Source organism: Maniola hyperantus, chromosome 9, assembly GCF_902806685.2.
Source record: "Maniola hyperantus chromosome 9, iAphHyp1.2, whole genome shotgun sequence".
NCBI lineage: Eukaryota > Metazoa > Arthropoda > Insecta > Lepidoptera > Nymphalidae > Maniola > Maniola hyperantus.
In genome coordinates, this window is record NC_048544.1 from 10,879,573 (window position 1) to 10,906,219 (window position 26,647).

Sequence of the window (26,647 nt, forward strand, 5' to 3'; positions counted from 1 at the left end):
TTCTGAGTGATTCGAGATTGTTTCTTTATAAATAGGTATAAACCACTTGACTACAAACTCACTGATAAATGAGCTGATCGAGAAAACTTTTGAGACATTTCACTAAAAATAAAATACTAGTTAGATACTATTGCCTATTAAACGATAAAATATATATAATAATAAAATATAATAAAACCAATTAAATTAAATATAAAAAATTAAATCAATAAAAATATTATAAACTGCACTGTCCACACTATTTGACTTTTTTTACTAAGTACATAAATAATAAAAAACAAAGATTTCAAAATTATATTTACCGAAACCTATAAAACACAAAAAAAGACAACTTTTCTGATCTAATAATGGTTCGGGTGAAAAAGAATGTATAAAGCCCATGGTAGCCGTTAAAAATATTCCACAGCAAATTGTTTCATCAATATTAATTGATGAATGATAGCATTAAATGAATGAATGATGAATTAATACAGTCATCCATCATTCATTTGTTTATTATTAAAAGATTATGCTAACGTGTATTTTTATACTGAGCACTTATATAATAGTAAAGGTGCATTCTCATTGAAGAGGAGCGAAGTGGATAACTCCACACACACTAACCTAACCTAACCTAACTTATATTTTCACCGGTTCTACACATTTTTTACAATGATAGTGGGGCGGTGTTTACGCACCTTTGGATAAAACACCTACTAAATTAAAATAAAGTACATAGAGATGGTTATCTATGTTGAATAGCAGAGACTGCAGTTCAATTTTAGCTCATAAATGGGTTGTTTTCGCTGATTTAAGGTCCGTCCAAGTTTTCAGTTACTTATTAATTTCACAGTTGGTAAGTTGCTTGTCTCGGCATCGAGCGAGGAAGGAAAATTAAATGCGCCAAGCGCCGCATAGTAATGGAGCGGCAATTTTGGGAATAAATTGTGTTACCGCGACCGAATTGCGAAGCTTCATTGAAAAGATAGTTGAAAGCTACATTTAGATGGATGATACCTTGTGAATTTACCAATTTGTGTGCGATTTTTTAAACTTTTTAAATGATTTTTAGGGTTCCGTACCTCAAAAGGAAAAACGGAACCCTTACAGGATCACTTTGTTATCTGTCTCTCTGCCTGTCAAGAAACCTACAGGGTGCTTTCCGTTGACCTAGAATCATGAAATTTGGCAGGTAGGTAGGTCTTATAGCAGACATAAGGGGAAAAATCTGAAAATCGTGAATTTGTGGTTAAATCACGCACAAAAAAATTGTGGTCATCAACTAAAAATTAGTATTTTCAATTTTCGAAGTAAGATAACTATATCAAGTGGGGTATCATATCATATTTGTATGAAAGGGCTTCACCTGTGCATTCTAAAACAGATTTTATTTATTTTATGCATCATAGTTTTTGAATTCTCGTGCATAGTGTCCAGATTTTTCTGGATAAAAAGTATCCTATGTCCGTCTGAAGGTCAAGATCGGTTCAGATTTCTAATTAATATTTTGATGTACGAAATAAACCTTGAAATAGGACGCACCAGATTAAGCTTCGGCCCTCCACGCATTCTTTACCTGTTTTTTGACAAACTTAGTTTTTTACTAAATTTTGAATTTGAAAAAATCGATGGCTGCGAATAGAAATAAAGAAAGAAAAATCCTTGCGCGTGAAATATTCTCAAATCTAAATGATAATGAACTGGTTAGGTACCTAATTACACTAAAAGCTTCGGAATTGTAAACAATACTCCGTAGATTACGACTTTTTACACTACTTACTTAGAGATTATTTATACAAAACCGGCCAAGTGCGAGTCAGGCTCGTGCAACGAGGGTTCCGTACTACAGTCGTATTTTTTCGACATTTTGCACGATAATTCAAAAACTGTGATGCACAAAAATAAATAAAAATCTGTTTTAGAATGCATAGGCAACTACCTTTCACATGATACCCCACTTGATAAAGTTATCTTACTTCGAAAATTGAAAATACTAATTATTTGTTCATGACCACAATTTTTTTTTTTTTGTATGATATAACCACAAATTCACATTTTTCAGATTTTTCCCCGAATGTCAGCTCTAAGACCTACCTACCTGCCAAATTTCATGATTCTAGGTCAACGGGAAGTACCCTGTAGGTTTCTTGACAGACCGACAGACAGACAGACAGACAACAAAGTAATCCTATAAGGGTTCTGTTTTTCCTTTTGAGGTACGGAACCCTAAAAAGCGCAAATATAGCTAGGTACTTTGTGTAAATATCTACTAAAAGATATTACAATTATGAACACTAATTCCCTTATAAAATAAACGCGGGGCAAACTTATAAATATGTATTATGTAAGCTAACTCGGCAAATAAAACTCAACATTGTATAATTTAATTTTTTCATCTCGCAAAAAAACACTTACAAATTCAGATTCGTGCCGACAACCATCTTAATATAGCCGTGTTTTAATCAACTAGAGGCGGGGGAGAGCGGGCGAGAATGGGATCACTCGTTAACTCTGATCTTACAGCGCTGTGAGGGGAGACTGGGGTGAAATGTGTAGCGATCTCGTGATAAGAAAATTAATTTAAATATACCGTATTATCATTTTTAAGGGACGGAGAGATTTCAGGAATAAAATGGGCCGCTTTAACCCGACTTGAATTGGCAGATAGGGTTGCTAAATGCGCGTATGGTTACATCCTAAAAGATAATGAGCTATTCTAATTTCGCAGAATATGGTCTTCTTTGGAATCTGTTAACAAGAATATTATGCAAATCACCAGTCATTGTATTATGAAATTCTCTCAGCCTTATCAGCATGGTTAGTCATTTGCAATCCTGCTAGCCTGCAAGCTTAATCACCCTATTCCAAGATAAATCATTTTGCATATAATATGTGCAGTTTTTCTCGTGATCTAAGGCTCCTTAACTATTTGAGGTCCTTAACTATTTCTCCTTAGCTAGTTGAGGTGGCACTGGGCAGGCCAGGGTTGTCATGAGAACAATGGCAGTTTGAGCTAAAGTTCTAAAGAGGAGACGCAGTGTGGGTTGTTTCCATTGATGCCTGTTTCGCACTTCCAGTACGGTGGACCGACGATATGAGGATGAAGTGTGGAGATGCTCATTGGGAAAGATTTTTGTCCAACAGTGTCCAGAATTAAATTAAAAAAAATATGAAGTAACTAAAACAAAATATAAAATGCCTTACATAGAAAAAAATACATAATCTTAATACTGACTGAAGACTGACAGACTGACTGACAAATCTATCAACGCACAGCTCAAACTACTTGACAGATAGGGCTGAATTTGGCATGCAGATAGCTACTATGATTTAAACATCCTCTAAGAAAGTATTTTTGAAAACTCCTAATGGGGTAAAATAGGGGTTTGAAATTTATGTGGTCTACGCGGACGAAGTCGCGGAAATAAACTAGTATCTACTAAGTAATAATAATAATAACAGATAGAATGTATAGGCATATTTTGTCTTAAAACTTCACCCTTTACAATAGACATTAAAGGTTAATCCCATACATGAACGGATTCAAGTTAGGAAGAACTTACTCGTAGGTAAGACGTAGGCGGTTCGGCCTTGCTCATAATATTATGTGCTAAGAAAACCTACTAAGATAATCCTTCTTAACTACGACAATATTATAGGGAGAGAGTCTACGTGTTCTACTATCATATTATTATGAAGGGGAAAAGTTTGTTTCGCGGTTTAAACCGCTAAGTTTATAGACCTACAATCTACATACCTACTGTTAGTTTGCGACAACCTTATTGCCTACATATTTCAACAAATAAATAGATTTTGATTTTGACAGATTTTAGTTTTGCATAATATATTGTACTGTTGTAAAGGTAGTGTTTTCTATGTGAAAGCGTATGTCGGTTGATGATTCTAATAAATTAACGTTGATTCGAATCAGAAGCTGGTCGGTCATAATCCTCAACAATGATACGATGCAAAAATAGGTTACGTTTCTTTAAGCACAGATGCAAATGAGAGGAATGAGCATAGAAAGTTTAATTACTTGCCACTCATTTAAAGAAAGGCTTAAGGTAAAGGAAAATACAGGATGTAACCAGAACGCTAGCAAAAACTTAGCGTTATTGTTATACTACCTAAACCAATAACCATTTGCCCTATTTTGAAGTATTAGTGATTTAGTATTTTTTAAACTCGCAATGTATAGCGTACAAAACTCGGGTCAATGCCCCGCCTACGACGACTCCAAGTGGCCTAGTTATGCAACGTTCGTTGACCTCTAGCGTCTGTCAGATGTTTTATTTGAAATATATCGTAATTTTTTGCAAAATGTAGGATTTATATATATATATATATATATATAATTTCGCGTTCTTTTTGTGGTATCATATCAGTAATCATCAGTACTATCACCTGTTTTTGTTTTTGCTAGCGTTCTGGTTATACCCTGTGTAATAATTATTCAGCTATTTAATTAAAATGCTAAAATCCCGAGTTTACATTTAGTCAGCTTCCGCTGTAGGTCCGCAGCTGCTCTGCAAGGAAGCGGGCAGCGCGAGTATGTAAACTATGTTAACCCGAGCTTGACACTTCCTTGCTCGCTTTCCTGCTTATATTGATTCGGATATGCGCTGAATGTAAACCTAGAATTATATTAAATTAAACATATTAAATAAAATTAGATATACTTTGAGTCACTATAAAAGTACTAAGTAATGAAATAGACTTGTACGGTACTGTATGACGTCATCCAGTTACATTCAAATATAGTAAACAAACTTGTTTCTTTAACTATACATCAATTCAAGTATATATTCATCTACTAGCTAATGCTCGCGATTTCGTCTGCGTGGTTATAGGTTTTTAAAAATCCCGTGAGAACTCTTTGATTTTCCAGGATAAAAAGTAGCCTATGTGAATCTCCAGGTCCTTACTACGTCAATGCAAAAAACTAAGATTCCGTTGTGATGGGGTTAAAGGACGAACCAAAAAAAACGCATATAAAAACGGGTAGTCATTTTGCCACTTACTGTAACAATTAAATTGTGCAATCAAAACAACGTCTAACAATATTTTTCGTTTTTGTAACAGAGGGTCGTGTCACAGAAAATTATGAGCAAATAAAAATATAAAAGGGACGTAAAAAAGGAACTCTGTGTAAATTGGGGTCATCGCCGTAATAAGTGTTTAAACTGACAAGAAACTGGGACCGGTAATAAAAGTGGCGTAGATTAAGCTGCGGTAAATTAAACATCACTAAAAGATCTGTACAAACTACAGACAATTATGTTTTAATAAGAACGTAAGTTGGAGATGTCTCTCAACAAGTTTAAAGTTTTCTTAAAACGTAAACTTATTGAAAAATCTTACCTATTACAATGTAAAGGATTATAATATAAATGATAAGAAAGCTTGGGAATTAGTTGCCTAACAGCTTCGATGGTTCTAATAAGATTATGTGATTATGTGAAGTTGTGATAATAAATAAAACACCTGGCTCAGTTTGTTGTGGGCTCTCCTCAGACTTGACCTTGACCTTCTTAGGCCAATTTGCATTATTTGGTTTTGATTTTGAAGCGCGATATGGAGTGTGTGTAAGCGCGTATGCTAGAACGAGCATAATACGTGCAGAAAAAAGTTGAAATGCCGTAATATAATATCAAAGAAAATATTCATTTTTGATAGGTTGGACCTGTGCAGTGTGCATACCTACATATAGTTTACATACCTACGTATGCAACATTTTTTCCCAAGTCTTTGTCTTGTCTTATGTCTACTGCCATATCAAGATTTGGGCAAAGCAAGTATAATTAACTGTGACTCGTCGCGAAAGGGTTTTCTAAATTTATTAGCTATTAACTCCATTTTAACGGTCGGTGATTGAGTTACCTTTAGAAAATTTTGGCACTTTATTTTATAAGTTTCTTTGATGTTTTATCAGCTGTAACTTTAAATTTAAATTAATTACAAAGTTTTAAACATTAATAACTAAAATTTACACTAGTTTCTTATATTTTAACTTCATCTTAAAGTACCTATCAACTGTTGTAATAAACAATGTAACTTCTAGTTTCAAAAGTAGTTTAGTAAAAAGTTAGTAACTAACATGTGGTATTTTTATATATTGTAAGGGTTTTCATTTTTTATATTCACGATAGCTTAGATTAGATGTTGGACGTTATAATATTATCTATGTATCAGGAAAATATTTTCAATATTAACGATACATACCCTTTCATTGTTTCAGATTAGTCCTGATGAAGAAGTGAATATAAAAGGTATGCGGATATAATATTATCACATCCCTATACACATAACGACACAAACTTCACCTATTTCAATCTCATATGAATCTTATAAATTTAATAAATTATCTCTGTAGGTATCTTCTTCCTGAACTGGTGGTAGACTCTCGTTAAAAACCGGTTAAGTGCGAGTCAGGCTCGCGCAACGAGGGTTCCGTACTACAGTCGTATTTTTTTGACATTTTGCACGATCAATCAAAAACTATGATGGATAAAAATAAATAAAAATCTGTTTTAGAATGCACAGGTGAAGACCTTTCATAATAATATGATACCCCACTTGATATAGTTATCTTATTTTGAAAATTGAAAATACTAATTATTAGTTCATGATCATCATTTAATTTTTTTTGTGTGATGTAACCACAAATTCACGGTTTTCAGATTTTCCCCCAAATGTGTGCTATGAGACCTACCTACCAAATGTCATGATTCTAGGTCAACGGGAAGTACCCTGTAGGTTTCTTGACAGACCGACAGACAGACAGACAGACAGCCAGACAGACAACAAAGTGGTCCTATAAGGGTTCCGTTTTTCCTTTTGAAGTACGGAACCTTAAAAAGAGCATTTTTGAAATAAAAGGTATAGGTATTGCACTTATAGGTATGTCCTTGAACAAAATAAGATATGTACGGCAGATCATCTACTTACACTAAACGCGCGTGTACGCGTTAAAGAACTGTAACAAAAGGAACTGTGTAAGCGCATCACTCATTTCTCTTATCTGTGCACATCACATTACAGCGCGTGATATTGACGTTGCACGCGATGCGATTGCAGTTAGTCAGTCAGCTTTTATATATATAGATTTGATGAAATCGGTTCTGGAAACTACGATATAATATTATTACAACAGTTTTATAGGAGCTGCGTCATTTCCGTCACGAATTTTGTTTGTTACAACAGCTTACAGGCTTAACTTTGGACACGATATTTCTGTCTCCAATTTTGTGTGTTACAGGCTTAATACTGATGTTTAAATGGGTACATAAATTATTTGGATGCCTATTAAACATTAATTTACCCTCTAAAAGACTGATATTGGGTATTTCGAAGGTATTTTGCATAAAGATGATCCCCATTTCCCTCACATAAATAAGGTGGGGTTACAATTACTTACTACGGTCGTTTAAAGGATAAATAGCAGTCGAAATGTAATGAATTGAAGCAGTTAAGATTGTAATGAGAGGACCGGTAAACCTATCTCATTTGTAAAGCTTTATTTATATAATTAAAACCGGAAATATGGTTCGTATAGCAATAATATTCAAAGAAGTTTATTTATTTTATACTAGAGGATGCGACTTTGTCCGCGTGGAATTAGACGACATCGTTCACCACTCCACCAGGGAGTTCGTCAGCATTAGGCAAGCTTTTCGCCTTACTCATGTTCATTTTCAGGCTTATCTCTCTTTTAATCTGAATATATAAAAAAAAATTACAAAAAAAAAACCGACTTCGATACACAAACACTAAAAATTGAAAAATAATTTAATTTATTACCGAATATATTATGTATACAATAGTTAATATAGTTCCATAATAATATTTTTTGGTGCCGGTGCCAATTAGCTTTAGCTGCGCAAATCGTCTAGACTTCATATTTTTATGAGACTCCACAATGGCACCTCATTGGCACCGACCCCAAAAAATATTATTATGGAACTATATTAACTCTTGTATACATAATATATTCGGTAATAAATTAAATTATTTTTCAATTTTTAGTGTTTGTGTATCGAAGTCGTTTTTTTTTTGTAAAATTTTTTTATTTCACAATTTTTAGTGGCCCCATGGAATTATGCTATGACTGGTTAAAAATCTACTGTTTACTAAGCTATTACACTGATCGCGAGCAATTTACTCTTATCCGTTGAGGAGTTCCAGTATCTATCTTCGAAGATGTTCATCAGATCTTCACCAAATTTAAATGGGACCAACTTTGAAGTATACCCTTTCAAACAAAAAAAGAATTTTCAAAATCGGTCTAGGCGTCTTCGAGTAATCGGGGAACATACATAAAAAATAAAAAAATAAAATAAAAAAGATTCCGACGAATTGAGAACCTCCTCCTTTTTTTGAAGTCGGTTAAAAAGAAAAGGTGACTGACTGACTGACTGATCTATCAACGCACAGGTCAAACTACTGGACGGATCGGGCTGAAATTTGGCATGCAGAGAGCTATTATGACGTGTAGGCGTCCGCTAAGAAAGGATTTTTGATGAAATGGGGGCTTGAAGTTTGTGTAGTCCACGCTAACGAAGCCGCGAGCATACGCTAGTCTCTCTCTTAAATGACTTTACGCTCAGCTAACTTAACTTAAAAAGTTATACAGATTGTCTATAAAACGTTACGGGCAATCAAGAAAATTGGCCTTAAGTAATGTTAGTTCGACAAAATAGCCAAACTCTCTTCCGAATAAACACATTAAGGGAAGTTTCAAACTAATTAGTGCGGCATTAACTATTTACTTATTAGTGGAAGTTTTACTGAGTTATTTAATCTCGTCGGTAAAGGCCCAATGATTTTCCTTTTAACTTGACTACCTTTTCTGATTGAATAAGTCAGAGGATTAGATAGTTTTTCTAGTTAGCTAACGTGAACATGAGCGTTCATTGCCGCAAATCTGTTTATTAAAAGACTTTTATTTAAATATTTTTTTTACAGAATACTTACTTTCGATTTGATAAGTTTTGTATTTTTTTATTGGCTGCAATCAGACCTGCTGGCAAGTGATGATGCACCTAAGATGGAGTGTTATTTAAATGTTACTGAAGAAAATGCAGTGCTCAGACGAGCATAAAAAGACTAATTCAATATGTTATACACTTGTTTTGAAACAAATAAATACCTAAACCTTCCTATTAGTATCAACTAGGTCGGTATACTATAAATGTTATAGCCTACATTTAAAGAGTAAATCCGTGCTCAATAGTGAACCAGCGATGGGTTGACATGATGATGATAGCCATTATTATAACGACAAAAGTATGTTTGTTGGTTTATCTTTCAATCACGCTGCAACCGAGCGTCGGAGCAAGGATATGTTTAAAGACTTGAAGAGGGACTTGGCTACTTTTTATTGCAGAAAATCAAAGAGTTTTCCGCCTAAATCCACGTGGACGAAGTATCGAAGGGCGTCAGCTAGTAGATCCACATAGTACATAGGTATATTTCACAGAATTTTTACTCATTACATATTACTCATATTGTGATTCAAATACCTATTTACACAGAATCCCATGTCAGCGAAACTTCTTCCATATTTGTCCAGTAAATATGTAAACGGGTTGTTTCCACGTGCATGCCGGGATCATGAATAAAATTACCGTTAACTTGAATTATGTGTGTCATACAACCAGACGAGTATTATTGACGTAGGGAATAATTATTCTTGTTTAATCTGCCCTCGGTGCTGTGACTCTGCAGTTTTTAGGGTTCCGTACCTCAAAAGGAAAAACGGAACCCTTATAGGATCACTTTGTTGTCTGTCTGTCTGTCTGTCTGTCTGTCTGTCTGTCTGTCTGTCTGTCTGTCTGTCTGTCTGTCTGTCTGTCTGTCTGTCTGTCTGTCTGTCTGTCTGTCTGTCTGTCTGTCTGTCTGTCTGTCTGTCTGTCTGTCTGTCTGTCTGTCTGTCTGTCTGTCTGTCTGTCTGTCTGTCTGTCTGTCTGTCTGTCTGTCTGTCTGTCTGTCTGTCTGTCTGTCTGTCTGTCTGTCTGTCTGTCTGTCTGTCTGTCTGTCTGTCTGTCTGTCTGTCTGTCTGTCTGTCTGTCTGTCTGTCTGTCTGTCTGTCTGTCTGTCTGTCTGTCTGTCTGTCTGTCTGTCTGTCTGTCTGTCTGTCTGTCTGTCTGTCTGTCTGTCTGTCTGTCTGTCTGTCTGTCTGTCTGTCTGTCTGTCTGTCTGTCTGTCTGTCTGTCTGTCTGTCTGTCTGTCTGTCTGTCTGTCTGTCTGTCTGTCTGTCTGTCTGTCTGTCTGTCTGTCGTGTCTGTCTGTCCTGTCTGTCTGTCTGTCTGTCTGTCTGTCTGTCTGTCTGTCTGTCTGTCTGTCTGTCTGTCTGTCTGTCTGTCTGTCTGTCTGTCTGTCTGTCTGTCTGTCTGTCTGTCTGTCTGTCTGTCTGTCTGTCTGTCTGTCTGTCTGTCTGTCTGTCTGTCTGTCTGTCTGTCTGTCTGTCTGTCTGTCTGTCTGTCTGTCTGTCTGTCTGTCTGTCTGTCTGTCTGTCTGTCTGTCTGTCTGTCTGTCTGTCTGTCTGTCTGTCTGTCTGTCTGTCTGTCTGTCTGTCTGTCTGTCTGTCTGTCTGTCTGTCTGTCTGTCTGTCTGTCTGTCTGTCTGTCTGTCTGTCTGTCTGTCTGTCTGTCTGTCTGTCTGTCTGTCTGTCTGTCTGTCTGTCTGTCTGTCTGTCTGTCTGTCTGTCTGTCTGTCTGTCTGTCTGTCTGTCTGTCTGTCTGTCTGTCTGTCTGTCTGTCTGTCTGTTCTGTCTGTCTGTCTGTCTGTCTGTCTGTCTGTCTGTCTGTCTGTCTGTCTGTCTGTCTGTCTGTCTGTCTGTCTGTCTGTCTGTCTGTCTGTCTGTCTGTCTGTCTGTCTGTCTGTCTGTCTGTCTGTCTGTCTGTCTGTCTGTCTGTCTGTCTGTCTGTCTGTCTGTCTGTCTGTCTGTCTGTCTGTCTGTCTGTCTGTCTGTCTGTCTGTCTGTCTGTCTGTCTGTCTGTCTGTCTGTCTGTCTGTCTGTCTGTCTGTCTGTCTGTCTGTCTGTCTGTCTGTCTGTCTGTCTGTCTGTCTGTCTGTCTGTCTGTCTGTCTGTCTGTCTGTCTGTCTGTCTGTCTGTCTGTCTGTCTGTCTGTCTGTCTGTCTGTCTGTCTGTCCGTCTGTCTGTCAAGAAACCTACAGGGTACTTCCCGTTGACCCAGAATCATGAAATTTGGCAGGTAGGTAGATCTTATAGCTGACATTTGGGGAAAAATCTGAAAACCGTGAATTTAGGGTTAGATCACACAAAAAAAATTAAATTGTGAGTGACTATATCAAGTGGGGTATCATATGAAAGGTCTTTACCTGTGCATTCTAAAACAGATTTTTGTTTATTTTTATGCATCATAGTTTTTGAATTATCGTGCAAATTGTCGAAAATATACGACTGTAGTACGGAACCCTCATTGCGCGAGCCTGACTCGCACTTGGCCGATTTTTTTTTGTTCAGTTGGATATAAATGGTTGATACTTAGCAGAACTTCATGATAATAGTCAATAACAACCTTGTTGAAAATGTAACAAGCAATTTACAAAAGTTTTCAAAAACACCGCTCCTCTCAGTTGAATGTTATTCAAGGGGCGGACCAAGAAATTCAACGGCAACGGATTAGTGGTTCCTCTGGTACTGCAAATGTTCATGGGCGGCGGTAATGACTTAACACTAGGTGACGACCCGCCTGCTCGTTTGCTCGCCATTTTTATTTTTGAAAAACAATCTTCATTACGAACCAGTGCAGTGGTACAGTACCATATTATGTAGCATAAGAGACAGTCGTTGTCCTACAAGAAATAAATAAATTTTGATTTTGATTTATAGTCAATGATTTGTATTTTTCCAACGTTCGTATTAAAATTTCTTTTACATTTTCGTAAATATACCTATGTTCCGTACTTTTGATGTATTTATAATCATAGCACAAACCAGCGTCTTTTCCAAATTCGTAGACTTATTTTTATTACAATCGGTCGGGGTTTACCTATGTGGCCGCTTACTAAAACGGCAACACTACAGCTGTCAGTCGAAGTTGACATATACCGCGAACGCCCCGCGAGAACGCGTGACGCAAAAACCGAGCCTCTAACGGCTATCGCCGACAAAATCGGATTATAGACGCGAAATCATCAAACTTGGACCAGAGCATCAACCCTGAAACCTTACCAGCGCATCTTGGGGGCCCCCATCATCGGAGCGCGTTCCCGGATCCGGTAAGTGACTGCATTTCACAAATCCTGATCGTCCACTAGCTGTTATTCGTAACAACCTATTATGGTTCGATACGCGTACCACATGTTACGTACGTAACCATGAATAAAATTAACATTCACAGATGAATAGGATTGACGCGGAAGTGTTAATCCGTGTTAAATATGGGGTTAGCTTTGTCAAAATAATGCGATGTTCGGGGTTTCATGATAAATGACCGCAGTCCACTTAACCAGCGATAAACCTTCAAACAATAAAAATAAACATGCTGATTTTGGAATAAATAGCAGCTGATTAGCTGCTCGCAATTTTTGGGATTCCTCTTGTGAATAAAGAAAAGAAAAGTAAAAATAAACCGTTTTTCAAATGTCCAAAGCTCAATTTTAAATACGATCAAAAGTCCTGTTCTCTGCGCCGCCCGGTCTATCTGAATGGACCATTTTGGTACAAAATTTCTTACTCTATGACAAATAGCGCTTTTAGTGACGCACTCAACACATTTTCACGTAAAAGATTACATTTAAAGGGCTTTTAGTTCATTTTCCTTTCCCTAAAAACGTCGTCCCATTTTCTATACCTATTAGGTATAAGGGTCATAGGTAGGCTCGAGTTTACTTACGTCCGTCCGGTAGAAGATCTATCTATCAACCTTGTACGTCTTTTTTATTTCATGACGTGTTTGTGTTATAGTTTTTTGTTTATTCCTTTAGGTAAGCTATTATTTTAAGCTATTCTATTTGGTAAAATTACCAGTTATACTTACGTATATTTTTAAATTTATAGACTAGCACTTAGTTACAATCAGACTTGCTGGCAACTGATGATGTTGATGCAGTTTAAGATTAGGGAATTATCTACAAATGTGCTAAGACGGAGCGCCGCGCTTGCCTCGGAGATGTCACTCTTGACTTGAAGGTACCCATAAAACTTACACTTATATCATTTAATTTCTTTAACTTTTCTGAAAGGAAAAATGTAATAACTTTCTCTAATGTAATCCCGTACGAGAAATTCGTTGAGTATGTTACGAGGCATCCTAAAAGGGGCTATTTGTCATCCAACAAAAAGCTCCGCGGGGTTATTGCTATTGACAGGTTCATATTGCTCACTATTACCCTAATAGTCTGGGCTCCAAGCGGAGTTTCGTAAGCACAATTATGTAGACCGAATAACCTTCTGATAAGCATTGCAGACAGTAGTGATCCCTACTTAGTGACGTCCTAATTGATTTTAAAAGGACGAGGCGCTAGCCTAGTCCTCTTAAACTCATTGAGATAAACAAATAAATCCAAAAAAAAGTTACATTACAGTAAGAAAACGATAAGTTATCGAACACCTACCTAGTAAAATTAACTTTCGATGAACTAACTGGTAACTAACTGGAAGCTGTGGTAGCCTAGTGGTTAGGACGTCCGCCTTCCAATCGGAGGTCGGGGGTTCGATCCCGGGCACGCACCTCTAACTTTTCGGAGTTATGTGCGTTTTTAAGTAATTAAAATATCACTTGCTTTAACGGTGAAGGAAAACATCGTGAGGAAACCTGCATGCCTGAGAGTTCTCCATAATGTTCTCAAAGGTGTGTGAAGTCTGCCAATCCGCACTTGGCCAGCGTGGTAGACTATGGCCAAAACCCTTCTCACTCTGAGAGGAGACCCGTACTCTGTAGTGAGCCGGCGATGGCTTGATCATGATGATGATGAACTAACTGGTTTACCTATACCTTTCTTTTTTATAAAGTAACTTGAAAATCGTGTATTTATCAAAACTTCCACACTAATTTACGCCAATTCTACCGCGCCTCGTTTTTTCGATTGATAACGATTAAGTATTATTATTTTCTTTTCTCGATAATACCTACCTACTATTACTGTAAAAATACTTGACACAAAAAGGAAGAAATAGATTTTTATCGGAAGGCAGAAACGACATTATCTTCGATAGGCGTAAAATCTGATCTCAAAACGTTTGCTGATTCAGATCATAAAACCAATAAATATAATTCTTTACGATATTGTTCTCGCGGGCCCACTCCTAACATCTGTTTATCAAACTAACTTCTCATAGATTTATCACGCACTTTCCGAACTAAGTTCTACAGTGATAAAGTTAGTCTGTTAAATAGGAATTATCGCCGTTTTAGACCGTAATGTGGTAGTTTGTGTGTAAATCTTGCTGAGACAGTAATTTATAACATTTTACGAGATCTTCTAAACTAAACGTATGTCTATGTTAAAGTTCAAGTATGTACCTACTTAATTTAAGTAAAAAACGACTTATAGTGTTAAGGCATATTATGTAATATACCATCAGCTCGAAACTTCGGTCTAGTGTGACGTCACTAAAATGGCGGCCACGCGTATTAGCAATTTGCGGGACTTATAATTTCTTTGCCCTCTATAAGCTTAACCTAATTTTTAAAAAGACACTAAATAATAAATTTAAAAGTCACCCAAACTGATCCACCCAATAAAAAGTTATGCGTATGCATATTATGTACGAAACAGCTGCAAAACGACAAAAAGTAGAAACGTGAACTGACGACAGTTTTCCAAAAAATCGAGAACCAAGCGATAAAACAAAAAAATCTAGTGACAGCAAAGAACCACAACATGACAAAGCAAATGGATTCACGGAATCAGCATGAAAAAAACCGGCCAAGTGCGAATTAGACTCGCGCACCGAGGGCTCCGTACTACAGACATGACAATTACTACGGCATTTTGCACGATAAATCAAAAATTGTTTTACATAAAAATAAATAAAAAACTGTTTTAGAAAGTACAGGTACCCTATATGTTACCCCATTAATTTGGTATAGGTATTAACCTTATTTTGAAAGTTGAAAATAATAATTATTTCTACATAAACGCATTTTAATTTTTTTGTGATGTTACCACGTAATCGTAATTCACGGTTTTCGAATTTTAACCCTTACGTGTGCTATACGAAATTTTATGATTCTAGATTAACGGGAAGTACCCTTTAAGTTTCTTGATAGACAGACAGACAGATAACGATAAGGGTTTCTTTTTTCCTTTTGAGGTACGGAACCCTAAAAATGGAAATACCTAGTGATCTGTCGTTCGGGAAACAGGTCAAGTTTGAGTGCTGTGAATGAGAGAGCGCTCTGTTTATATTTAAGTCGGTAAATGGGTCGGGGTCTTGAAAGTGTAGAATATTTATTATCTAAGAGTAACTTTTTGTACCTAATATTAGTATGTTAATGGAAAATAGAAAATATAAGTAGAGGTACCTAAGAATAAACTTGGTCATAATTTTTTTAATGAGCAAACAAGGAGACGGTTCACCCAATGTTATGTGATTTTTTTATCCACATACAAGTTAGCCCTTGACTGCAATCTCACCTGGTGGTAAGTGATGATGCAGTCTTAGGTGGAAGCGGGCTAACTTAGAAGAGGTACCTTTTAGCAGTTTTTAGACAAAATGTCACATGGGTATGAGTTACAAAGACAACGCTCTACAAAGCCGAAATCTCATTCTAAATGTCCATGTCCACTATTTCCTGCCGCGTACTGTACCTACTAGCATGAAACATATCAATACATTCCGTTTTATCGGTTAATTTTATAGCAATAATAAAACACAAATGACATTTCGGCACACTAAATTATTGTTTTGAAAATTACAATAATCTTATTACGGTATTATTTACCCGCAATCTAATTTTCTTAAAATCTTATTCAAAGATAATAATCTTTTCCTAAGAAAATATTTTGGCAACGTTTCCGCCGCCTTTCAGAGCCTTTTGAGTGTCGACTTTCAATGTTTACCTTCTCATAAGAGTAAGTTTTGCGTGGGTGAACCCGGAAAAATATTGTTCAAAGATAACGTCAGTCATAACATTGCAGAGTCGACAAATAACAAATGTTACACTTAATTTGTATTATAAAGTTTGTGAATTCCATTAACTCAGTATGACAACACAACTATATTCTGCTTTAAAGACAAAGTGCTAGCCCAAAGTTAGCACCTCAATTTTAAAACCATGCCAAGTGATTGATTAATTAATTTTAATGGAATAAAATTATTATACTAACTAGAAAGCAGTATGGTCTTTCTCTAGCCTTCTATTTACGGGGTTTAGGATTCGATCCTAGGCTTCCCGTGCTTTCGTGCTGCCTGCTGGGAAGTATGTACCACGAACGATGACGGAAAAATATCGCGAGAAATCTGCAATCTGCATGCCTAAAAAGCAGCCTCGTTAAGTGGTGACCGTGCTCAGTGATAGGCTGGCGATGATTTGAAATTATTATAAAATTAATTATAATCATCAGATGATGATAATTTATGATGATGATGATGATAATTACTATACAATTAAAAAACTGAAATAAATCCTATTAAATTATTTATTTCAGTTAATAAGCTCAATAATAACAAGCTGCGATTGATAGCCTCATCTGTTGACTTTACTGGGCTTGCTCATTTTTTGCGCAACGGATCAGCCTGGCTGTCCAGCGCGGAAATGCAGCCAGTATACTTGGCACCATTCCACGCGAGCATGATTTGTATAGTAATTAGATAAGGCTATCTTTAAGTTTTTTTGTAACATTTTCAATTAAAAAAAAGTAAAATGCTTCCGGCTTACTCCTCACCCTTTTCTTTGTTATTCTGTTTGGGCTACTCAGCTAAAACAATTTTGAAGAGAATTTTGTGTAGAGTTCTATGCAAGAAGTGCTCTAGCTTATTTTTTTCGCGAAAGCTAAGAGTTTATACTTCTGACAGAATTTTTAAAAAACTTTATCAACGATGTTTCATTGGTGTTACAGGGATATATGTACTTATAATAGGTTGGTTTTGGCTACTGACACATGGGTCAAACTTCTGTACGCTTAGTACGAGATTTTATTTTTCACCAACGTTGATAGTTTTCAAGTGTTGAAACTCTTCCGCGTTATAGTAGGTTAACTGCCTTGTTTTAAAGCTCATTTTTTATACACATCTACGGCCAGCGCTCAAAGCGTAAACGTTGCGAAATGAAAATCAGTAGCATTGAATTTTTGACTTCAATTCAAGGCTCTTTAGGTCAATTTTACTTTTACGTTATTGTGTTTCGACTCTTGAATTCTAGCAACGTTTGGTGAGACGTAAAATCTTATACTAAGCGTACTGCAATCAGAAGTAGGAAAATAAAAAACAATTCAACTTTCTTTTTGTTATCTTTCTTCTTGCATGAGCATATTTTACTTGTTGCATTTGCACAATTGAATTTTAAGAAGGAGCAAGACTTATTTTTCTAGTTTATTTCTCACATAAATTAGAATATAAAAGGTGTTTTATTATGCTAGCGAGCGTAAACCTAGAATGTAACCTACATCTCAGGTAGTAAAGCAGATTTATTTTGTAAGAGCTGCAATTTAGAATTGTAACTTCAGTAGGAATACGGGGAATGAGGATATCCTCTTCATACACACAAGGTTCTTTACAATGTATTCTCTCAGGTCGTCGTAAACAAGAGGCGTAAACAGTACTGCCACAGTATAATGAGATACAGTAGTCCGATGCCTTTGGTCTCGTGGTAAATGTCCCGGCATTACTATGGGATCCCGGGTCGCTTGTTACCCCTTACCGCATGATTGCTCTGTCTAGACGGTGATCTGTCTAAAACATGGGTCCTTTTTGCACTCAGGTTTAAGCCTCGATAGCTCAACGGTTAAAGGAGCGGACTGAAAATCGAAAGGTCGCCGGTTCAAATCCCACCCGTTGCACTATTGTCGTACCTACTCCTAGCACAAGCTTTACGCTTAATTGGAGTAAAGGGGAGTATTAGTCAGCAATCAACTTATTATAACAAATATTCCAAATAAAATAAAAAAAGGTATTGTGACGTTCAGGTTTCCATATAAAGGTTCTAGAACCTTTTCAAAACCTTTTTAAAATCTAAAAATATGTTACTTGGGATTATCTCAGGTTGTTCGTAAATAAGAGGCGTAAATAGTACTGTCACAGTTCCGACGCTTTTGATCTCGTTGTAATTATGTCCCGGCATTACTATGGAGATCCCGGGTCGCTTGTCACCCCTTACCGCACGATTGCTCTGTCTAGATGGCTTCGTCGAACCTCTGGTGTGTAATCACATCCTTAATCTGTGGTACTATGTAGGGTTAGCATGAGATATAACATCTTTGAATTCAAGCATCGTGCCGGCAAGCCGGCTTACTGAGCTGAGCTCTACTGAGCACTGGTCTTCGCTCAGAATGAGAAGAATTTGGCCCTAGCACGCCATAGTCTACCACGCTGATCAATTGTGGATGAGCAGACTTTCACACGTGCAGACGTGGCAGACGTCTCCTGGAGTGGAGACCGCGTACCGGTAAGCGCAGTGTGGGACGACCCCCAGCCCGCTGGACCGATGACCTGAAGAAGGTGGTGGGGAGCGGATGGATGAGGAAGGCGGAGGACCGTGTTTGGTGGCGCGCTCTTGGGAAGGCCTATGTCCAGCAGTGGACGCAAAGAGGCTGACGGATTGGATTGGATTGGAGACTTTCACAAACTGCACTGTTGAGAGCATTTTGGAGAACTCTCAAATATGCAGGATTTTCAACATTTTCTAGATTTCAAACAAACAAAGGAACGCATTTTGACACTAACCTGCATTCCCGGAATGGATTGGGACAATGTGAACTGGGACCATTACGCTTAGTAACCTCAGCCTTTCCATTCAATTTGTATGAGAAGACTCCGTGCACGATACATTGAACTAAAGAACGAGATCCCTATTGTCGGGCCAAGTTCTTTGCCACTATTTAAATCTGCATTTTATACCGAGCAAAATAGTTGACTTTAACGTTGTATTTTTATAATTATAAATGTGTACATAGGCCTAGAATCTAGATAATGCCCGCACTTGGTCCGTACGAGTTTTGGTTTTTTGAAAGTCACGTGGGAACTTTTTGATTTTCTGGGATAAAAAGCCGCCTATGACCGTCCTCGGGATGCAACCTACCTCTGTACCAAATAGATAATGCAACTTGGTCTAAAAATTCTAAGTGATCAGAATTAGGAAAATGCATGTAGGTAATTTGCCACTGCCAAGGGTCACTGGTAGAGACCTCTTATAGAAATTGGTGCTTCCCTGTCCACTTTCTATCTTTCATTTTTGTTAATTTTTGATTCAAATAAATAAAAAATCTTTCATAGGTAATAGTGCTCCAAATGTAGATGATGCGTGTCACTGCGTAGCTAAATCAATACACTAATCACCGTGTCATTGGTTGAATCAGATTAACCTGGTTAGTTTCGGTTTGGTGGTTTAGTAAATTACACCAAAATTAGGTGTTATAAATAAGTCAATGCGTTATAATAATACTAAGATATAGAGAATAATTATTTAATTGACAGGATTTACTGGATTAAAATAGAAGCCGTGATAGCCTAGAGGTTAGGACGTCCGCTTCTTATTCGGGAGGTCGGTGGTTCGATCCCGGGCACGCACCTCGAACTTTTCGGAGTTATGTGCTTCTTGTACTAAGTATATTGTGTATCTCCTGAAAAACTTATGGCAGTTACTATACTTACATACTTTTATAGTTTCATGATTTCTACACAACTTCATACTGGAATTCTTAATTGGGTTATGGTACAGTTTAAATTAAAATAAAATACAAAAACCGGCCAAGTGTGAGTCAGGCTCGTGACCCGAGGGTCCCGTACTACAGTCGTATTTTTTCGACGATATAACCCTAATATAATTCACGGTTTTCAGATTTTTCCTCTTATGACTGCTATGAGACCTACCTACCTGCCAAATTTCATGATTCCTAGGTAGGTAAACCCTGTAAGTTTCTTGGCAGACCGACAGACATACAGACAACAATGTGATCCTATAAGGGTTCCGTTTTTCCTTTTGAGGTAGGTACCCAACCTTAAAAAAAACAGTTTATGAAACCCTACATGCAGTAGAAACAACAATGAATATAATTTATTTCACATGCAAACAATCCTGCATAGCAAACGCTTAATACAAACCAGGAAAACTATTGTCGCTTCCCAAGACAATAGCTCATTTTGTGCAACAATCTTTCTACATGTTATATTCATAGTCCTATAGTACGTTGGACGCAATAGGGAAAATGTTTTACGTGTTACTATTATATTAAAGTGGCAACGTTGTTACAATGTACGCACGTGAACAAAGTATTTTCTTAAACTATTTATTTGTGTTACCATGTCCCAGCTCGCGGGAACTTTGAGGTTTGGCGTCATTGCCAGGCGTCAAATGTTCCTATATTTGACGCTAGGTAACCTATTAACCGCCTATTTTTCTTTGACTTCACGTCACCCATAGCCTAATATTTGTCTTATCGTCGATTCAGTAACTCGATTGCGGTAGAATAACAGCTACAATGTCACGATTGCAATCGCAATTATTGGTTGATGCTCGCTCCCTATTGGCTACAATGCATTGTTGCAACAAGAATATCGTGAATTCTGCCGATCACAATAGTTGCGATTATAATAATGATAGATGCAGGTTTTTCGGAATTGACAGAGAGTTCCCTTACTCTAGTTCACTCTGACCATGTCACTTTATACAGATTCAGTTAACTTGGAAGCCGCAGCGAGGTAAGGAAGGCATGAGGTAGTGGTGAGGTAGAGGTGAGGCGAAAGCGTGGTAGTCGTGAGGTATAGGCAAGTTAGAGGCTAAGTAGAGGCGAGTTGGAAGTGTGGGAATTGAGGGAGATAAGTAAGGTGGAAGTAAAATTAAAAGATAAGGATATTTTTTTAAACAGTTTAGTCCAACTCACTTGTTTTTAATAACTGCGAATTTAAAAATAGAATCTAAATTGGTTCACGAAAAAATTAAAACCGGCCAAGGGCGAGTCAGACTCACGCACCGAGAGTTCTGTATTTACTGTCGTACTTTTACGTAATTTTTGCAAGATAAATCAAAAACTATTATGCATAAAAATAAATGAAAACCTGTTTTGGAATGTACGAATAAAGACCTTTCATATGATACCCCACTTGGTATAATTACCTTACTTTGAAAATTGAGAATACTAATTATTAGTTCATGAACTCATTTTTTTGTCATGTAACCACAAATTCACGGTTTCCGGATTTTTCCTTTACTTGTGCTAAAAACCTATCTACCTGCCAAATTTTGTGATTCTAGGTCAACGGGAAGTACCGTATAGATTTTTTGATAGACAGACAGACAGACAGATAACAAAGTGATCCTATAAGAGTTCCGTTTATCCTTTTGAGGTACGGCTCCCTAAAAATGTAAAAAATATTATCTTTGTATCAAAAGATGTGAAGGAAGTCATACCAGCACCTATAATACTTATACGAAACAATATTATACTTTCCTAATTAATAAAACAAGTACCTATGAAAACTGCTACGTACTGAAACTCGCCTGCAAGGTGAAATCCCGTTAAGCTCACGTCGTTAGCTACATAAATAAACTTTATACTCTGTCCACTTATATGCGAAATTATGCGCATTATTATTAGAGTTAATTTGCATAATTACCTTAAGTTCTTAAACCCGACGCTGAAATTCAGCCTTAACAAGAGACATAACTAGGCTTATGAGAAATAAACTTTAAATGATACAATTTGGGTCAAATTACATAACTTAAATGCAGTCACTACTCACTATGATCGATATAAAAAGGCAAGGTAACTAACTGACTGACTAATCTATCAATATACAGCTCAAACTACTGGACGGATCGGGCTGAAACTTGGCATGCAGTTAGCTATTATGACGCAGGCAATTGCCCACTAAGAAAGGATTTTGAATGCCAACTATTTGATTGATTTTATTAATTTCGGCACATTTATTAATCGGCACAGTTGTTTTTGCTACTATCTGATAATAATAGTCGTTAAGGGTTGAGCTGGAATATTTATTCTAAACCTGAGCTACGAGCACTTAGTCATCCTTAACTGGTCACAGAATTCAGATGCAGTCTCAATTGGCTTAAAATAATAAGCGGTTCCCAGCCAAAGTGCTACCATTTGATTATGATAACGGCAAAAATTTGGCACTAATACAGGATACGGGACGATATTAATATCATTGGAATGTATTTGCGAAATTTTCAAATTTAAATAAAATATTTCTTGGACACTAATGCGTTTTGGGAAGAAGCCAAATCGACTCAAGCAACCCGCAGGGCAAAGCCCTGGCTAGCGATTTCCACTCTAAGGTCTGAGTACCCGCTCTAGTTGAGCGTTTGGCGGAGCGGGTTGTACGGCGTACGCCTCAATCATCTAATGTAGGCATACAGGTGTTTTGAGTGGCGATCAAATATAGACAGTGGAAACTGGAAGGTCTGCCGTCGCTCAGACAACTTGCTTTTCCTGGTTAAGGCCTGAGTGAGACGCTTTCTGCGGGGCTCGTGGCACATAACACCAGCAAGAGAGCGTGTGTATTGTTTCGGTGTGACTGGCGCTCAGGACGCTTGTTATGTGTATTGAACCATTTAGACGCACATCACCAAAAACATAAAATATCAAAATTAAAATTGAGGAAGATTGCTATAATGAGAGAGATTACGTTACAAGTACGCAAGCATGGTTGATATACATATTATATAGAGCGGACGTTGACTTTGCTCAGGCTTAAGACCATTTAGGGAAGAGTTAAAACGAGATACTAAGATTTATGTAAGGATATGAAATGAGGAGATCCGAAGGAGAACCAGAGTAACCAACATAGCTCAGCGGGTTTTTTTTTTTTTTTTTTTAATGCAGCAGGGGAAAATCCTCATGGACACCCGTAGGTAGAGCCGGACTCTTACCGGCTAAAAACCCCTGCTGTCTTCTTGTTGACCGTGTACCCGCCTTTCAGCCTACAACACAGCAACATTCTTGTCTTTTACTATTTTCCTCTTCTTTTTTCTTCGTCTTCCTTTTCCTTCATTATTATTTCAGCAAAGTCTGTTATAGCTGTCCAGTTTTTCTCATTTTCCAGCATTTTTTCTATTAGATTTTCTACTGTTATGTCTCCCATTCTACTGACGATCTCTCTTCTCTCTCTTTCCCACTTTGCACATGCAAATATTGTGTGCATCGCATCATCAACTTCGCTGCAGTAAAAACATCTAGCATCTTGTCTTTTACCAATGCGTACGAGGAAGTCCATGAATACCCCGTCCCCTGTTAGAAGCTGCGTCAGTCGGTAAGACAGTCGGCCATGTTGTCTATTTGTCCATTTTTCCAGGTTTGGAATGAGACAATGTGTCCATCTACCTTTGGTCGAGCTATCCCACTCTCTTTGCCATCTTGCGAGGGTTTCCTTTTTCGAGGTTCTGATTTGTTCGGAGTTTTTGATGTTTCTTGTCTCCGTTCTCTCGAGAGCCAGTAAGTGGATAGGTATTAGGTTCGCCAGTACCAGCGCTGCGTCCGTTGATACAGTTTTATAAGCCGAGCATACTCGAAGCGCCAGCACACGTTGTGCTTTTAGGATTCGCCTTTTGTGCACTGCGAACTTCATTGCTGGTTCCCACACCGGCGCAGCATACAGGATTATCGATTGGGTAGCCATTGCCAGCGTTCGTCTTTTGTTATCTCGTGGGCCCTTTGTGTTAAGGAGTATTTTGCACAAGGCCCCTGCGGTCCTAGAAGCCTTCTCGCAGACAGACTTTATGTGTGGGCCGAAGGTTAGCCCCCAATCCAGCTTGACTCCTAAGTATGTAACACTGGACGATGGGACTACCACTATACCTCCACAGTCAAAATATATGCTATGAGCATTTTTCCTTCTATTGAAGATGACGGCTTCTGTTTTTTCTGGTGCGATCTCCAATTTATTCTGTCGCATCCATAGGTCAACAGCGTGTAGTGTCTCGTTTGCTTTAATCACCATCTCGTATGCATCATTTGCGGTTACAGATATCGCCAAATCATCCGCGTAGCAGACCAGCTTGACTCCTTCCGGGACATCTATGTTCATTACATCATCGTATAGGATGTTCCACAAGGTAGGGCCTAGTACTGATCCTTGTGGTACTCCGCCAGTTACCTCTGCCCTAACCTTGCTGTCAAGTTGGATGTGTCGGTTTGTAAAGTAGTCCACTATTACATTTATTATGTATTTGTTGACTTTCCGAGACCTTAGCTTCTTGATTATAATCGACCATGTCGCCGTATTGAAAGCATTTCGGACGTCGATCAGAATAAGTGAATTCCACTGGTTTTTATGCTTAGCTTCTTTTGCTGCACGAACTACTTCTTCAACAGCGTGAATCGTTGTTCTGCCGGGTCTGAAGCCATACTGATTATTGTGTAATCCACCACTTCTTTCAATCTCCTGTGTTAGCCGGATGTTCACAAGTCTCTCAAATGTCTTAGCAATAACATTTATTAAGCAGATAGGTCTGTACTTCGTGTGCTCATTTTGAGATTTTTTGGGCTTATCAATCAGTATGAGCTTTGCAATTTTATAGCTATCGGGGAAGCTTCCTTGTCCTAATAAGTAGTTAAAAAGGCGGGTGAAGTACTCTACGTTATTGCAGATAGCCGACTTTACTACTTCTGGTGGTATTGCATCCGGTCCTGGGGCCTTATTTATCTTAATTTTTTTGGCGCTGTCATTTATTTCATCCTGGGTGAAAGCGACGCTTTCAAAGTCTACATTTTCAATCACCTCTTTTGTTGGGGTAGTCAAGTATACAGAGGTTATGAATAGGCTTTTAAAAATGACCTTTTTTTGTTCTAGAGATAGACAAATTTTGGGGTTTGGGATTTGCATTTGGTTTTTCACAATTTTGTAAGCATCACCATATATGTCGGATTCAAGGCCTCTGCACAGAGTATCCCAAGCTTTCGCTTTTGCTGCAGCTATGATCTTTTTTTGCTCTATTTTAGAAATTCTGTATTCTTCTTTCCGTATTTCTCTCTCATTTGGAACTTTACATTTTTGAAATTTTCTTCTTTTCTGTCTTGTCTCTTTAATTTTCTTCTGTACATTCTCATTCCACCAGTATGGGAGCATGTAGTCATTGTCACATCTTATCCGAGGTGTACTAGTTTTATATGCATTGCTAAAAGCTTTCTCACATTGTACATAATCCATTTCTCTACTTTCTATCTCACTCCTAAAGCTTTTATTGAATTCTTCTAAGTTTGTCTTACCGTATTTATACTTAGGTTTGTTCCCTCCTCTTGTCCTACATATATTGGTTAAAATAAATTTATGGTCACTCAAAGATTCTTCCTCTAGAACAGACCACAATATTTTCTCTTTTGTAGGCATTCCACTAATAATTGTGACATCTATGAAAGAATTTCCATTCTGTCGAACACAGGTGGGCTGCCTGCCATCATTTAAAATAACTAGATCTAGTCTATGTATCCATTCCAGCAGTTCCTCTCCTCTTTTATTTGTATGTGTTCCGCCCCAGCAGGGATGTTTTGCGTTAAGATCTCCTGTTACAATAACTCTCTTACTTTTCCCGTGAACTTCAAGTATGTCCTGTTGAATTTTATAAAGATTGTTTTTAAAATCCTCTAGCGTACATTTATTCGGGCTCATATAGACACTGTATAGTGCGATATCCGCAGTCTCTATGCACACGAAACAGTCTACAGAACGAAAAGATCTAACCTGGTATTTCTTGCTAAAATTTAAAATCATTGCATCTGCATTAACATCGCTATAGCTATGCTTTCCTTTAAGCTTGCACTTATTTACATTTGGTTCGCTGATAGCGATGAAGTCGCATTTTCTCTCGGCTGCGACAACGGTGGCCATATCGTGTGCGCTTACACTCCTGTTTGCATTTATCTGGAGGACTGTGAACGTGAAATATTTTTGTTTCTCCAGCCTTTGTTACTCTTTGCCATTCTGAAAGCTTTCTGGAAAACTCCACATGTACCACTTCCGGCTGTGTGACCCCGTTCCTCACAATTTGGACAAAATGATTCCTCGTTGCAGTCTTTTGCTTTATGGCCATCTCCGGTACATTTTCGGCATTTTTCGCTCCTGTCTTCTCAGAGCTCAGCGGGTTGCGAAGCTGAAGTAACTATGGGCAGGTCCATAGTTCGAAAAACCGATAGACGTTGTGGTCCCAAGTTTCTAGAATAGTGAACTCTCACTGGAAAATGCAGCGTTGGAAAATTCCCAACTAGATGAATGGACGACATCAGGCGAGTCGTAGGGGGCCACTGGAATCAGGCAGCGCAAGGCCGTGGCGTGTGGAAGTCCAGTACAAGAGATGCATGTCCAGCTGTGGACGTCTATCGGTTGATGATGATGATGACTCTGTCACCTAGCAAAATTTGTAACTTATAACACGCCATATAGATTTCAGCCATATATTTCCACGCTTGACGCCCCGCTGCACGCCCCGCCTTCTGTAGCGACTTTGAGGCCTTATTGCAAAGACGAGGCATGGAGATCACATCAGAAATTAAGACACTGTTATTGCAAGAGCTAAAGAGAATT

General features: G+C 37.7%; 1 protein-coding gene across 6 annotated transcripts in view; it reads left to right on the forward strand.

Annotated features, from left to right (window-relative positions):
- LOC117985352 (potassium channel subfamily K member 2-like) overlaps positions 1 to 26,647 on the forward strand; it is a 354,631-nt gene that overhangs the window by 276,905 nt on the left and 51,079 nt on the right. For 4 of the 6 annotated variants that reach the window (XM_069501095.1, XM_069501094.1, XM_069501096.1 and 1 more), the window contains one exon: positions 6,218 to 6,248. The gene's annotated coding sequence lies outside the window, so the exon portion shown is untranslated. Of the gene's footprint in view, positions 1 to 6,217; positions 6,249 to 11,819; positions 12,226 to 21,427; positions 21,455 to 26,647 lie in introns of those variants that run through there. The other 2 variants (XM_069501097.1, XM_069501098.1) reach the window with 2 other exon arrangements.